General features: G+C 35.3%; 1 long non-coding RNA gene across 1 annotated transcript; it reads right to left on the bottom strand.

Moving 5' to 3' along the window:
• Window positions 1-14,114: 14,114 nt before the first annotated feature.
• On the bottom strand, window positions 14,115-15,534 carry LOC128291755 (uncharacterized). Its single transcript, XR_008281596.1, has 3 exons — window positions 15,461-15,534; window positions 15,306-15,348; window positions 14,115-14,141 (listed from the first exon to the last, which is right to left on the bottom strand). It is a non-coding gene; the product is annotated as an uncharacterized LOC128291755 (long non-coding RNA).
• Window positions 15,535-16,322: the final 788 nt, after the last annotated feature.

Genomic DNA, 16,322 nt, shown 5'->3' with positions numbered 1-16,322 from the left:
GAGTGTAGGCCACGGCTGTGTTCAAGATCCGTGCACAATCCTGACTAATTGACACGGGCGTGTTGGATTGGACACAAGCGTGGGAGAAACGAAGCGAGCACCACATGGCCATGCGATGTGACCGTGTGGGTCACACGACATAAACACACGGGCGCGGGCCACGATTGTGTGGCCCAAAACGGGGCTTAAATGACTATGGCCCCCAATTTAATCCCTCCTAACCCTAATTTCTCCCTTTACCCTTCACTATTCATCATCTTCTTCAACAAACTCCCCTTCTCCTTCTCCAAACTCCCCTTCTCCTTCTCCCTTTTTCCCTCTCTTCTCCCTCACCCCTTCCACCTCTCATCACGGACAACCCCGCGCGCACACTGAGCACCACCAAACACCACTGCATTTGTCCATCCTTTTCTCTTCATTATCTTTGTTTCTTTTACTATCTTTATTTTATTTCTTGTTTCATTTGACTATTTTTGGTTATTCTTTACACTGCTAATGATATTCATGCTTGTGATTATTATTTTTGTTTAATGATTTTCCATTTTACTGCTAATAGTGCTTGACCTATGCATAATACGACATCCACTCATTCTTGGTCTTTTGCATTTCTATGGATTTCATTTCTTCCTTCTCTACCACACCATATTCCGTATTGTCATCTCACTTGCATCTTTGTTTCATTGTTTCTTCATCTATTTACTGCTTTCATGTCTAACATAAGTTGTCTATGTCAGTTCCTAGGTTTTTTTCTCACTATTTCTCATATTTCTATTACTAATAACTTGATTTGTCTTTTAGTTGAGATTTGTTTATTTTTCAGTACTATTTTCTGTAACAGCCCGATTTTGGGCTTAGTCGGAACAGTGGTTTCGGGACCACTATTCCGAGGCCAGAGAAAATTATTTTAGTATTATTTTATGTGTTATAATATAATTTTATAAGTGCATGTAAATTTTGGTAAGTTAATTTTAGCGATTTCTAGTCCAATTTCAAAAAAAGACTAAATCGCGTAAAAGGTAAAAGTTGTATTTTAGTGCCTAAAGGTGTTAATAGACTAGAGAACTAAAATTGGAGGCCTTTAAAGGGCAATTGGACCCTTTTTAAGTGTGTGGCCGGCCAATGGGAGACAAAAATTTTAAAAAAGCCAAAATTTATGGGATATTAGGTGACTTTTGACCAAATAGGTAATAAAATAAAAATAGGATGATATCATCCATTTTTCATCTTCTCTCCACCGATTTTTCCAGCCAAAAATGGGTTTTGAAAGCTTTATATTTTCAGCAACTTTGAGGCTTAGCAAGTAAGTGATTTTAATGTCTTTCTTGAAGATTTTTACATTTTGTAACCCCTAAAGCATGAGTTTTCATAAGAGGGACTATTACATAAAATGATGAAGAGTCTAGGGTTTTCCCATGAGAGTAAATGTGTTTTTGTTGTGTTTTTATGGAAGATTATGAGTTCTAGTTGTCTAATAAACAACTTTTGTGAAAGAAATTGCATGAAAACACCTTAAAAGGGCTAGATTGCTAAGTTGTAAAATGAGTTGTAAATGTGTGAAATAGTTAAAATTATGAGTTACTATAGTTATGAAAATGGTTCATCTAGACTCAAGGAGTAAAGAAATGTGATAAAAATTATTTTACGAGCCTAGGGGTAATTTGGTAATTTTGGTAAAATATAGGGCAAAATTATAAAAATAGCCCAAGTGTGTCAATGGACTAATTTGATCAGTACATTGTTTTAATAAGTTGAATGTGATGTTTTAGATGATGAAAATCGGATTTTGACCTAGAACGGAAAGAAATCGATTAAGGGATAATTACGTCTTTTTTTTTACCTTTGTGGTATTGAGGTAAGTTCAGTATGTAAACAATACCATGTTATACATGTATTTAAATGTTATCATTACATGAATTGTACAAATATTAATGTGTATGTGATTAATAGAAATATGATAAGACAAAGGAAAAATCCCGTTTGAACATTTGGAATAGAATAGGATCGAGTGCCATGTCACTAGGAATTATGAGTCTAGATGACTAGCTCGAGAGTGAGCATTGAAATGTCATGAGATATGAGGTAGCTTTAGCTACAATTGAGGCACTTATGTGCAAAGGCTTTTCCAGTATCCAATTAGTATTCCAAGTGTTCAACGGGTAATCTAGGGAAAGAGTTGATGATGGTCCCAATGAGGTAAGTCATTGGTGAGTATGCACTTGAGTTATGTTACGAGTTGTGCAAGTATGTATACTAAGCCTATGAGAATGCCTTGATATGTGATGATCTATGATGCATAATATGTGTTCTTACCATGATGGATGAAATGATGTTGTATTAATTTTGTGAACAATGATCATGAATGAGTAACTTAGCCTTGACAGATTTGAGTTACTGCAGTAGTGTAACTTTGAAAATACACTAAAAATAGTGGAAAATGAGTTAGAGGCAGAACAAAATATAGGATTAAATCTTAATGAGTCTTTTTCACATGAAAGAAACAGGGGAAGAAAAAGAATTCTATATTGTGTAATATTTGAATTCTTGTAAAATAGGGTCTGAATGAATTCGAGATCCCCTGTTCTGATTTTATAAATTCACCATAAATTGTAAAAAAATTATTAAGAGTCATACCTTACATGGATGGATTCCTTATTCAGTCCATTTTTACGGGAAACAAACGGTATGGTCATTGGAATTCTGTACAGGGAGAAATTTGGTTCGTAGTGTATAGGGGTCAGAGTAGTCATACCCTGAAATATGGAATACTTTAACTAATAAACTGTACTAAATGGCTTGACCAAAAATTTTGAAAATTTTATGGAAGAAAGATAAATGAGTCTAATTTCAGGGAAAATTTATGAAACTTAATTCGGAGTTTCGTAGCTCTAGATATAAATAATTTAGTGACCATTGTGCAGGAAGACAGCTTGTCGTAAACTTGAGAATATGTTGTAAACATTGATAAAACTGTTTGAGTTGCTTATAAGATATTGATTAGAACCATATGTGAATTTTGAATTGTGATGTTAGGAAATGATATATAAGTGGTTTTGATATGATGAAATTGATGTACAAGATATGTATATGTGGTGAGGCCGAAATGGCTAATATTAAATGTGTGCAAGTTATCTGAAAGGCCTTTATGAAAATGTGTGCTATCTTATTTGTATAGTGAGGCCGAATGGTTACTTAGAAATGTAATATGGCTGAGTGGTTATTTAAATGAAAGCAAAGTATATGATGTATTAGCAAGTAATGATAAAAGCATTATCTTATATATGTGCTTGTGTATGTGGTGTGGCGAATGGGCAAGTGTGAAATGTACATATGTTTATGTGTATATAATGTGGCGAATGACCAATTATCAAATGTGGGTATTATTAGATATTTGATGAGGCCAAAGTTAGTAAAAATTATATAAAATAAATTGTCTTTGAGATTGTATCCGGGTTTAAAGTCCCATAGGCTTTGTCTTTGGTGTTATGTTCGGGTTTTATACCTCGCAGCCAAATGCTAGTGAATTCGATAAAGCATATGACTACGAGATCCTATGCTAAGATGATAAATTGAACTCGTATTACACATTAAGTGATTCAGGTATGTGATATATATATTATTTATGTGAGATTGATCTGACGAGAATATATATTATTTATGTGAGATTGATCCTGACGAGAATAAAGAATGTGTAATGAAAAGCATATGAAAAGATGTGGTAAATTCATATGTATATTTGTATATGTGTGCATTCAGTTATTATGCAAAGTTACAAGATAGTTTTCGATATGCCATTTAACTATGAATGTTGAAAGTAAGTGTGGGTAAGAAATGATACACTAGTGAAATTTGAAAGAATTAAAGTTAATCCGGAAGCTTGTAAATACTATGTTTATATGAGTTTGAGTATAAACGGAGTAAAATGATATGTGTTTGTGCATAATCGGCCAAATAGTATTGTACTCAGAAAGTGTTATGTGATTTCGAACATTTGGTTTGTTTTTAAGTTCAACTGTTGTGATTTCGAACATTTGGTTTGTTTTTGTGTTCAACTGTTTAAATTGCTTAAGACTTACTAAGCTTATGAAAGCTTACTTTGAATGTTATGTTTCTCTGTTTATTTTTGTAGATCGTTGACTCTTACTATTAGCACGGGATCGTCGACTTCGTCACACTATCTACTATTGTGGTTATCATGTGTTTTGGACTTAGCTTATGGCATGTATAGGTTAGACTATAAGTAGAATGATATTTTGACTATTGTATATAAGCCATGCGAATATGGCATCTTATAGAAGTTTACTTTTATAAGTTTTAAATTCGATCTTTGTTTGTATCTATTAGTTATATATATAAATGATCTTTTATTTAAGAAAAGGCTCAAAATTTTCTTGTTACGATCCGATTCTAATTTACGTAACGCCTCGTCCTATTAAATGACGTCTACGGGCTAGGGGTGTTACATTTAGTGGTATCGAACTACGATTTAGTCGATTCTAGGACTAACGTGTACGTGTGAGTCTAGCTATACATGCCATAAAGTGATAAAATGATAGTGTGATGATTTACGTTAAAATGTGTTTTTAAGTAATATAATGAATTCCAATCCCGATCAAGTCATGGCAGATGGTATTGAGAGGATTGAAACATGCTTATGATGTGTCAAAATTGAGAAAGGTATGAATAGAAGTATGATATACATTTGAAGTATTGAAATGCAAAGAAATTTTCTTGAATGTGTTATGAAATAAATATGGAAAAGTATATTAGGATAATAGTGATGTATATTGTATGCATGATAAGTTATATTTTGGTTGAGATTTTATATAAATGGGCTAAATATATACATATATATGTCATCTATTAGAGATGGAATTGCTGTGTAGTTTATGCTTTGTTAATGTTATATATGATGTTATGTTTTAAATATGTGAATGAGAACTTTGAAGAGAAAATAATGTATTTGGAATGAGCCTACATGTAAATGATATCTATGATATAATGTCAAGGTGTATATGATATGTATATATTGAAACGAAGTAAGTGAATTAAAAATATGATATGCTATATGAAATGTATTAAAATGTGAATAAATATGCATGAAACTTCGGTGATGTGTATTGGGGCATTCGTGCCTAGCGAGCTTCGTCTTGGTGATGTGTATTGGGGCCTTCGTGCCTAGCGAGCTTCGTCTTGATGATGTGTATTGGGGCCTTCGTGCCTAGCAGGCTTCGTGCCGGTGATGTGTATTGGGGCCTTCGTGCCTAGCGAGCTTCGTGCGATGATGTGTATTTAGGCCTTCGTGCCTAGCGTGCTTCGTCGATGATGTGTATTCGACTTCGTGCCTAGCGAGCTTCGTGCGGTGATATGTATTCGCCCGTGCCTAGCGAGCTTCGTCTTGGTGATATGTATTCGACGCCGTGCCTAGCGGTGCTTCGTGCGGTGATGTGTATTCGGTCTTCGTGCCTAGCGTGCTTAATGCCGTGATTCGAGCAAGGTTTAAGTGTTTATTACTATATGAATTCAAAGTTAAATGAAAGAATACGTTTAAAGTGTACATATATGATGTTTTATAGACTTGGTTAAGTCATTTCAATGTGTAATAACGAATGAATATGGGCATTATGTGTGCGAATGATTAGAGGCATTGTGTGTGCAAATTCCTTTAATTGAGCACTATGTGTGCGGATCGATGGTGAGGCACTTGTGTGTGCGAATTCCTTTAACCGAGCACTATGTGTGTGAGATCGGTAATTGAGGCCTTGTGTGTGCGAGTTCTTCAACCGAGCACTATGTGTGCGAGATCGGTCGATGGGCACTAAGCGTGTGAAATGAGATTCATGTAAGACCTCATCGGGATGAAGGCATTGATTTGAGATGTTGTGTAAGACCATGTCTAGGACATGGCATCGACTCGATATGTGATAACATGTAAGAACATGGTTGGACTATGGTTTTAAGTAAGCGACATACTCGGACAAGTCGACGCTCTTTAAATTGACAAATGTTAGGAAGTAGAATTGAAGTTAGATGTTGAATTTTAATTAGATACTGATATTCGGTATTTGAGTTTGAATTGGGGATTAATAGATATAAATTGACGATTGATTATTGTTTCGGCTGTAATTTTGTTATAAGTGGATACGTAAAAAAAAATGGTGGATATGTTGTTAAGGAATGGATTTACGTTATATGTACACTTAAGTGCTTAGTTGAAAATGTGTTATGGATTTAGTCTATGAGATTCTCGGTATATGAAGTTATATGTGCTATTGCTGAATGGATACTATTTTGTTAATCTTGTTCAAGAAATTATTTTGATTAAGTTTCGACATTCGAAAGTTTGTAAGAATTTTTGATGAATGCTGATAATTTTGGATATACGAGTTATGCGCTAGAATAAATCTCATGCCAGTGTATTATATTAAGCTTTATGCCTAATCGACTGTATACGGGTAACGTTAACTATGATTGAATGTGCTAAATGAACTAAATGTTCAGGTACGTGGAAGTTGACTTTTCTTTTGGAAATGAGTTAAGTTGAATATTGAGATGTGATAAAGTTATAAAAGATATTCATTGGGATGTTTGAGAATATGTGTACTTTCGGCCAGGTTACAGCTTATACATGAATGAAAATGTGGGTTATGAATATGTGAGTTGATGTTATGTATTATACATGTTAATATGTGATTTATATGTGTTTGAAATGCAAGTATAAATTCAATTAAGTGATTATTGCTTATGAAATCAAGAAAATGAGATGTATGTGTATACTTGTAGAAATGTTTATGTATTTGTTTTAAGATAAGAAAGTGATTTTGTAGATCGATGTGAAAGCAGTAATGAATTACAATTGTTATTGATGAGCTAATGTTTATATGGACATAATTCAATAAGAGGACTAACCTAGTCGCTACTAAGATTTTCGAGGACGAAAATCCCTAAAGAAGCGGAAGAAATGTAACGACCGATTTTGGGCCTAGTCGAACAAAGGTTTTGAGACCACTATTCGAGGCCGAGAAAATTATTTTAGTATTATTTTATGTGTTATAATATAATTTTATAAGTGCATGTAAATTTTGGTAAGTTAAGTTTAGCGATTTCTAGTCCAATTTGAAAAAGACTAAATCGCGTAAAAGGTAAAAGTTGTATTTTAGTGCCTAAAGGTGTTAATAGACTAGAGAACTAAAATTGGAGGCCTTTAAAGGGCAATTGGACCCTTTTTAAGTGTGTGGCCGGCCAAGGGGAGACAAAATTTTTAAAAAAGCCAAAATTTATGGGATATTAGGTGACTTTTGACCAAATAGGTAATAAAATAAAAATAGGATGATATCATCCCTTTTTCATCTTCTCTCCACCGATTTTTCCAGCCAAGAAATGGGTTTTGAAAGCTTCATATTTTCAGCAACTTTGAGGCTTAGCAAGTAAGTGATTTTAATGTCTTTCTTGAAGATTTTTACATTTTGTAACCCTAAAGCATGAGCTTTCATAAGAGGGACTATTGTGCAAAATGATGAAGAGTCTAGGGTTTTCCCATGAGAGTAAATGTGTTTTTTGTTGTGTTTTTATGGAAGATTATGAGTTCTAGTTGTCTAATAAACAACTTTTGTGAAAGAAATTGCATGAAAACACCTTAAAAGGGCTAGATTGCTAAGTTGTAAAATGAGTTGTAAATGTGTGAAATAGTTAAAATTATGAGTTGCTATAGTTATGAAAATGGTTCATCTAGACTCAAGGAGTAAAGAAATGTAATAAAAATTATTTTACGAGCCTAGGGGTAATTTGGTAATTTTGGTAAAATATAGGGGCAAAATTATAAAAATAGCCCAAGTGTGTCAATGGACTAATTTGATCAGTACATTGTTTTAATAAGTTGAATGTGATGTTTTAGATGATGAAAATCGGGATTTTGACCTAGAACGGAAAGAAATCGATTAAGGGATAATTACGTCTTTTTTTTACCTTTGTGGTATTGAGGTAAGTTCAGTATGTAAACAATACCATGTTATACATGTATTTAAATGTTATCATTACATGAATTGTACAAATATTAATGTGTATGTGATTAATAGAAATATGATAAGACAAAGGAAAAATCCCGTTTGAACATTTGGAATAGAATAGGATACGAGTGCCATGTCACTAGGAATTATGAGTCTAGATGACTAGCTCGAGAGTGAGCATTGAAATGTCATGAGATATGAGGTAGCTTTAGCTACAATTGAGGCACTTATGTTCAAAGGCTTTTCGAGTATCCAATTAGTATTCCAAGTGTTCAACGGGTAATCCAGGAAAGAGTTGATGATGGTCCCAATGAGGTAAGTCATTGGTGAGTATGCACTTGAGTTATGTTACGAGTTGTGCAAGTATGTATACTAAGCCTATGAGAATGCCTTGATATGTGATGATCTATGATGCATAATATGTGTTCTTACCATGATGGATGAAATGATGTTGTATTAATTTTGTGAACAATGACCATGAATGAGTAACTTAGCCTTGACAGATTTGAGTTACTGCAGTAGTGTAACTTTGAAAATATACTAAAAATAGTGGAAAATGAGTTAGAGGCAGAACAAAATATAGGATTAAATCTTAATGAGTCTATTTTTACATGAAAGAAACGGGGGAAGAAAAAGAATTCTATATTGTGTAATATTTGAATTCTTGTAAAACAGGGTTTGAATGAATTCGAGATCCCCTATTCTGATTTTATAAATTCACCATAAATTGTAAAAAAATTATTAAGAGTCATACCTTACATGCATGGATTCCTTATTGAGTTCATTTTTACGGGAAACAAACTGTATGGTCATTGGAATTCTGTACAGGGAGAAATTCGGTTCGTAGTGTACAGGGGTCAGAGTAGTCATACCCTGAAACATGGAATACTTTAACTAGTAAACTGTACTAAATGGCTTGACCAAAAATTTTGAAAATTTTATGGAAGAAAGATAAATGAGTCTAATTTCAGGGAAAATTTATGAAACTTAATTCGGAGTTTCGTAGCTCTAGATATAAATAATTTAGTGACCATTGTGCAGGAAGATAGCTTGTCGTAAACTTGAGAATATGTTGTAAACATTGATAAAACTGTTTGAGTTGCTTATAAGATATTGATTAGAACCATATGTGAATTTTGAATTGTGATGTTAGGAAATGATATATAAGTGGTTTTGATATGATGAAATTGATGTACAAGATATGTATATGTGGTGAGGCCGAAATGGCTAATATTAAATGTGTGCAAGTTATCTGAAAGGCCTTTATGAAAATGTGTGCTATCTTATTTATATAGTGAGGCCGAATGGTTACTTAGAAATGTAATATGGCTGAGTGGTTATTTAAATGAAAGCAAAGTATATGATGTATTAGCAAGTAATGATAAAAGCATTATCTTATATATGTGCTTGTGTATGTGGTGTGGCCGAATGGGCAAGTGTGAAATGTACATATGTTGAAGTGTATATAATGTGGCCGAATGACCAATTATCAAATGTGGGTATTATTAGATATTTGATGAGGCCAAAGTTAGTAAAAATTATATAAAATAAATTGTGCTGAGATTGTATCCGGGTTTAAAGTCCCGTAGGCTTTGTCTTTGGTGTTATGTTGGGTTTTATACCTCGCAGGCCAAATGCTAGTGAATTCGATAAAGCATATGACTACGAGATCCTATGCTAAGATGATAAATTGAACTCAGATTACACATTAAGTGATTCGGTATGTGATATATATATTATTTATGTGAGATTGATCGACGAGAATATATATTATTTATGTGAGATTGATCGACGAGAATAAAGAATGTGTAATGAGAAGCATATGAAAAGATGTGGTAAATTCATATGTATATTTGTATATGTGTGCATTCAGTTATTATGCAAAGTTACAAGATAGTTTTCGATATGCCATTTAACTATGAATGTTGAAAGTAAGTGTGGGTAAGAAATGATACATTAGTGAAATTTGAAAGAATTAAAGTTAATCCTAAGCTTGTAAATACTATGTTTATATGAGTTTGAGTATAAACGGAGTAAAATGATATGTGTTTGTGCATAATCGGCCAAATAGTATTGTACTCAGAAAGTGTTATGTGATTTCAAACATTTGGTTTGTTTTTAAGTTCAACTGTTGTGATTTCGAACATTTGGTTTGTTTTTAAGTTCAACTGTTTAAATTGCTTAAGACTTACTAAGCTTATGAAAGCTTACTTTGAATGTTATGTTTCTCTGTTTATTTTTGTAGATCGTTGACTCTTACTATTAGCACGGGATCGTCAAGACTTCGTCACACTATCTACTATTGTGGTTATCATGTGTTTTGGACTTAGCTTATGGCATGTATAGGTTAGACTATAAGTAGAATGATATTTTGACTATTGTATATAAGCCATGTGAATATGGCATCTTATAGAAGTTTACTTTTATAAGTTTTAAATTCGATCTTTGTTTGTATCTATTAGTTATATATATAAATGATCTTTTATTTAAGAAAAGGCTCAAAATTTTCTGTTTACGATCCGATTCTAATTTACGGTAACGTCTCGTCCTATTCCGGCGACGGCTACGGGATAGGGGTGTTACATTTTCTCACTAAGATTTATCATTATTCCTTTGGTCCTTTGATTCCTATGCAATGTCACTATTTAGTTTTGGCATGCTTGAGTATTTGTCCATGCTATTTTTCAACCAATTTATTATTTTGGACTACTCAGATTTTTGGCTTGCAGGTGTGGGGATTATTTTATTAATAACTTAGTCTTTTATTTGCAGACATCATGACGAACCCAAAAGGTAAGAAAGCCTTGGTTCCCGCCTCAAAAAAATGAAAATGAGCGACATCTTTCTTGGGTCCCACCACCGAGATACGGCACCCATTCCTCCAATTCTCGCCAGGGCCTCAAGAAGAACTATTTCAAAATTCTACGTGCCCGACCCCTTGGTGTGGGGCGTTCCATTGATTGGGCCGCATTAGAGAAGGTCCACCTAGCTCATTTTGTACGGGCCCTCCTCGCTATAGCTCTGTGGGACCGATTCTTTGATATCATCGAGCTGACATATTTGGAATTCACCTTTGAATTGCCTCGACTTTCGATTCTGAGCATGTGATGGCGAATCGATGACCGAGAACAGTTCAATTCCGTCTTGCCGGTCTAGTACGACAGTTGAGTGTCCTTGAATTTGGAGTTGCCTTGGGACTCTATACCGATGAGTTTATGGAGACCGACCATTTCCCCCACCTCCACCGCCGCATACATCGTTCACCTTCATCATGTTGGGTCAACCTCCACCCTGCTACAGGGATTTATGATCCTAGCCGTTCAAAGGCATCGACTCTAGCTCCAGCTCTGCGCTATATCCAAGCCCTTTTGGCACACAGATTAACGAGGAGGCGAGAGAGCACTGGCGTTGTCAACACTCATGAAGCATACTTCCTATGGAGCATGAGCCATGGACATATTTTTGATCTCGCTTACTTTATTGCCCTTGCCTTTCACCACCAGACAGAATGACACCGAAAGGGAGTCATCAGCATCGACCCATATGTGACTCATCTAGCGCGATATTTTGGGCTCCTGAATACAGTGGCTTAGTCTTCATCGCTCACTCTCATTGGCTAGATGTCCCCATAGGGCATCCAAAGAATGCTCCATATGCTAATGATTGAGCATCGTCGTGGGTTTGACCCTCCTCAGTACCGACTTGTACGAGCTACCGATGAGCATGACACCTAGGATATTCCTGATGATATCCCTGCATTTCAGGAGGACCCACCTTCACAGCCACTACCGAGTCACCGAGCAGTTCACGCGGTTGCTTCATTGTCAGAAGTTTCTGACCACCTTTATCGTTTTGAGCAGTATTGCACTCAGCAATTCGACAGCATCGAGGCGATGCTACAATAAATTTGCCAACATTTTCACATATTGCCTCCAGCACCACTACCTCACGATCCAGCTATCAATGAGGACTATTAAGTCCACCTAATTTTCAAATTGCTTTTCTTTTCATTTTATCTTTATTTTGGCATTTCTTTTGCACTTTCATTATCAATTACTTACAAGACTTTTATTAGTATAATTTGAATATTATTTTATCTAGTTCTTTCATTATTACTAACCATAATAACCATATACATATAAATCCCTTAAATATTATTGATGGCATCACAGTTTCAAAAGGTTCAGTCGATGGGTACTACTAAGGCATAAACAAACAATCATCCACAACTGCCATGTCTTGCTCGACCACGACTATATCCACCACGACACTGAGCACCACGATAACCTCTTCTTTGGGCACTGTGATTGTGGAACCCAACCTCTACCACCACCTTCACCTCTATCTACATGTCACATACACATCACTTTCAATTCTTCTAAACCTGTTTCCGCTCTTTCAAGGATTACATCCAAATTCAGGGCAGTTTTGATTCTCTCCCTCTCTTCTGATATTATGCTTCAATTGTTATTATCTATCTCTGTACATTAAGGACAATGTACATCTTAAGTATGGAGAGGTTATTTATGTGATTATCAGAAAAATCCCTGAATTTTTATCTTGTTCTCAAAAAAGTTCCTCATATTGCTATTAGAATGAATCTTGATTGACTTATGATTTTTTATTGATATGTTTTGAATTAAATCATAGGTAACTGTGCATTGATTGTTTAAACTTTACGACATTAGAGGATCAAGCATGATAAGTTGACTTTTGAGAATTAAAATTTCTAGGTTGTTTCCCTGAATTGAGTTATGATCTTGAAGTTTTGAATTTACAGGATTGACATCAAATACCCATAAATTTCGTGAGATGTTGAGCCTTTTAGAGCATATATCTTTCTTGCTCACTAATTGTTTTTATGAGTATGTCAACATTGATTTTCTATTCTAGAACTTGCATCAATTATACATGTTGAGACCACACCTTTGATTTGATATACTAAAATGATAAAGGAACTTAGGTTCTAACCTATTTACCCCATAAAAAGCCTACCCACATAATTGACCCCTAGTGAACCCCTAGTGAACCTCTTTGAGCCTTAACTATTCTTTCTCGACTTTACCCCTTAATATAAACCCACAACTTATCCCTTTTTGATTCATTAAGAATTTTTCCCTTTTTATTGACTCCCTTTTTATTGAGATTTAATTTGATTAGCTACCTAATTATATTCGTTCATTCCAGTTGCTAAATTATTTCTTATTATGTATTTTCCATTATTGTACTTGTTCTTATTCTTAAAAAACACCACATATTCATTCAAATTACATATTGTTCTAAAAGATCTTGGATAAGTTATCATATTGAGAGAAAAGCTCGCTTCATGAGTTTTGGTTAGTGTTAATTCTGGCAATTGTTTGTAATTCAGTGATCATCTTTGTTTTTTTAATTTTGGTAATCAATTAAATTAATCTCGATTCTAACCTTGTTTTTCAGCCTTTATCCACACCTTTAACCCAAGTCCCATTACAACCCTATTAAAGACCTTTTGATTTGTGTATCATTTCATTATAGTGGTGGAGACTTGATTTTCATGCAAGCCTATGGTAATAACTTTCCATGTTTGACTATTATGTAACACCCTAAACCCGGCCCAGACGTTATGGCCGAATCTGACGTGCCACATTGGAGTTGAAACCCACGTTCCATCTTAGTGTTTTTAAAAACCATATATTTTGTTAAGTTAGCAAAGTGTATGGAAGCTGGGCACCAGGTAGGTATCCGAGACAGAGGAGGTGAGCCATGAAGGCTGCTTAAGTACCAAGCTCTTTGATTGGATCCAATCCTAGACATGCCCACAACCATAGCCACACTTTGTTATATCGAGTTTAAATTTGTTTAAGTGGACGTCTTTGATAAATCGATTAATCGTGGCGTTGTGAAAACAAGTATCGTTTTGAAAACACATCCTAAGTCTAGCCCATTTGAATAATTATCAACCAGGTTTAAAGTTATTAAAATTAAAATAATCCCGAAAAGAAATAAAAGGAAAGTTAAAATGGCCTTATTATGACCCAAAAATAAATAATAATTAAAGGAAATTTAATGAAAACCAACGCTTATTTAAAAGTCCAAAGGCGATCACTATGGCTACACTGAATCCCCTCCGGCCCAAGTCCCCACATCAAGGCTCACCTGCAAGGTTAAGGAAAGGGGGTGAGTTTGGAAACTCAGTGTGCAACAGGCCCCTTTCAGAGCCCAAAATAATAACAGCCTGTTAGGCCTAAGCCCAAATCCAAACTCAACATGTACTGGGTCGTAGTCCTTTTCATATTTCATATTTCATAACACTGGGCCGAAGCCTTTACTATAAACGGTATGGCCCATAGGCCCATTTCAATATCACATGTAATGTCAATGAGAGAATGCAAGCCCATTTGGGGAGACTACTCAACCCACCATCCGCTACTCTCCATCCGTACCAACCAACACACCATGTGGGGATTAACTCGACCCACCTCGCCATAACTCTCCACCGGCAAAGATAGTGCTTTATCATATAACCGGAGGCCTAGCCTCTTTTAATAATCGGGCAAAAGCCCTTTTAATAATCGGGGCATAAGCCCTTTAATAACGGGGCATAAGCCCTTTAATAACTGGGGCATATGCCCTTTTGCACTTCCTCCATCCATATAAACCCAACCCAATGCATTTATGAATACACCACGTGCATATCATACATATCATGTGCATATCATACATGTCATGTGCATATCATACATACCATGTTTATCAAAATCCCATGTATTAAATTCATATTTAAACCCTAGGGGTATTATGGTCATTTTTACCTAGGGGCAAAACGATCATTTTCATATTATAAGGGTAATTCTGTAATTTTTACCGAAAATTAGGGTTTCCATGTTCATTAACGGTTACTAACAATTCATGGGTGCAAACAGTGATTCTGGCCCATTTTTAGCGAAATCGAGTTATTGGGCCTAAAAACCCCTAATGGCCCTACTTAGCCGATTTTATCATCTAGGCCTATTCAGCCTATATTCCATAACGGTTTTATCAGTCTCGATGCACAATTTAACAAGTTTCCATATTCTACCAATTTTACTCAAATGGGCCCGAATGCCCATTGGGCCCTGTTTCAGCCCCTCGAGGCCCAACTTACCGTGAATGCCAAAAATCACGCTCTTACCTTTTCCAACCTTCCCGATCATCATCTCAATGAATCTAACTAACTAATGAGCGTTCGCTTGCTCACAAGTCCTCGAAATGCCAGAGTTTTGGCATTTCGGCTTTTCGGCATATATCGCTTTAAGCTATGAAAAAGGGTTCGTTACACACCTGTTTGCGATATTCCTCGTCGAGATCTCCTATGTGATTTCTCCTATAATCAACCGTTAATAGATCAGCTCACAATAATTGAACCAAATCAAAAACCCTCTAATATTAATACTTACACATTCGGCCACCATCCATAATGGCCTTAGGAACCTTACCTTTGCCGAGATTTATGACGAGATCTAGCCACTCTGGTGATCCAAGCTAATCCAAGTCGACACTACGCCTTGCTGCTCCTCCACTATAGAAACCATAAAAATATTAAAAGAAGAACCTATAAGGCCTATACCCATATTCGCCACTTCCCTAAACTAGAGGGGTTTGACTTTTGGCCACTAGATACTCTAGGAATCGTTTAGAGTTCGAGCACTTACCACGTCTTTCTCCTCTTGAATCCATTATGCCTAAAAGATGAGGGAATTGAACACCAACAAGTGAAAAGGAAATAGAGAGTTCTTTGGTCAACAAAGATTCGACCCCACTAGCTTCATTGATTTCGGCTTTTGGGTCACTGAAGAAAAAAGTGGTTATGGACCAAAAAGGGTGTTGACAAAAGAGTTGAAAGGCTTTTTAAAATAACAAGAATCGGCTAAAAAGAAAAAGAACAAGTGTATACCTTTATAAAGAAATTGACTTCCTTTGACTCCTTCGGGATTTGGCTTTTACTATAAATGAAAGAGAGGAAGAATGAGAGGTAGAGAGTTTGTGGAAGAAATAATGGAAGAGAAAAGAGAGGGATTAGCTTAAGAACAATCGGCAAGAGGAGAAAGAAAAGAGAAGAGGGGAAGAGATGAGAGAAGGAAAGAAAATAATAAAAAAATGAGAGAATTGTTCAGCTTTTGGGAAAAAAATAGAAAAGAATATGAGCAAAAAGAGATAAGATAAGATTAGAATAAAATAAAATCCTTTTCCAATTTTAATTCCTTCCTTCTCCTTAATTCATGGCCAAAATCAAAGTTTGAATTTAATTCAAACTCTCCACTGCTGAGCAGCAGTCCACCACTCAGCCGACTCCTCCTG

The sequence above is a fragment of the Gossypium arboreum genome, chromosome 4, assembly GCF_025698485.1.
Source record: "Gossypium arboreum isolate Shixiya-1 chromosome 4, ASM2569848v2, whole genome shotgun sequence".
In the NCBI taxonomy this organism is placed as follows: domain Eukaryota; kingdom Viridiplantae; phylum Streptophyta; class Magnoliopsida; order Malvales; family Malvaceae; genus Gossypium; species Gossypium arboreum.
The sequence above is the reverse complement of the archived record's forward strand: the minus strand, read 5'-3'. Positions and strand labels throughout refer to the sequence as shown.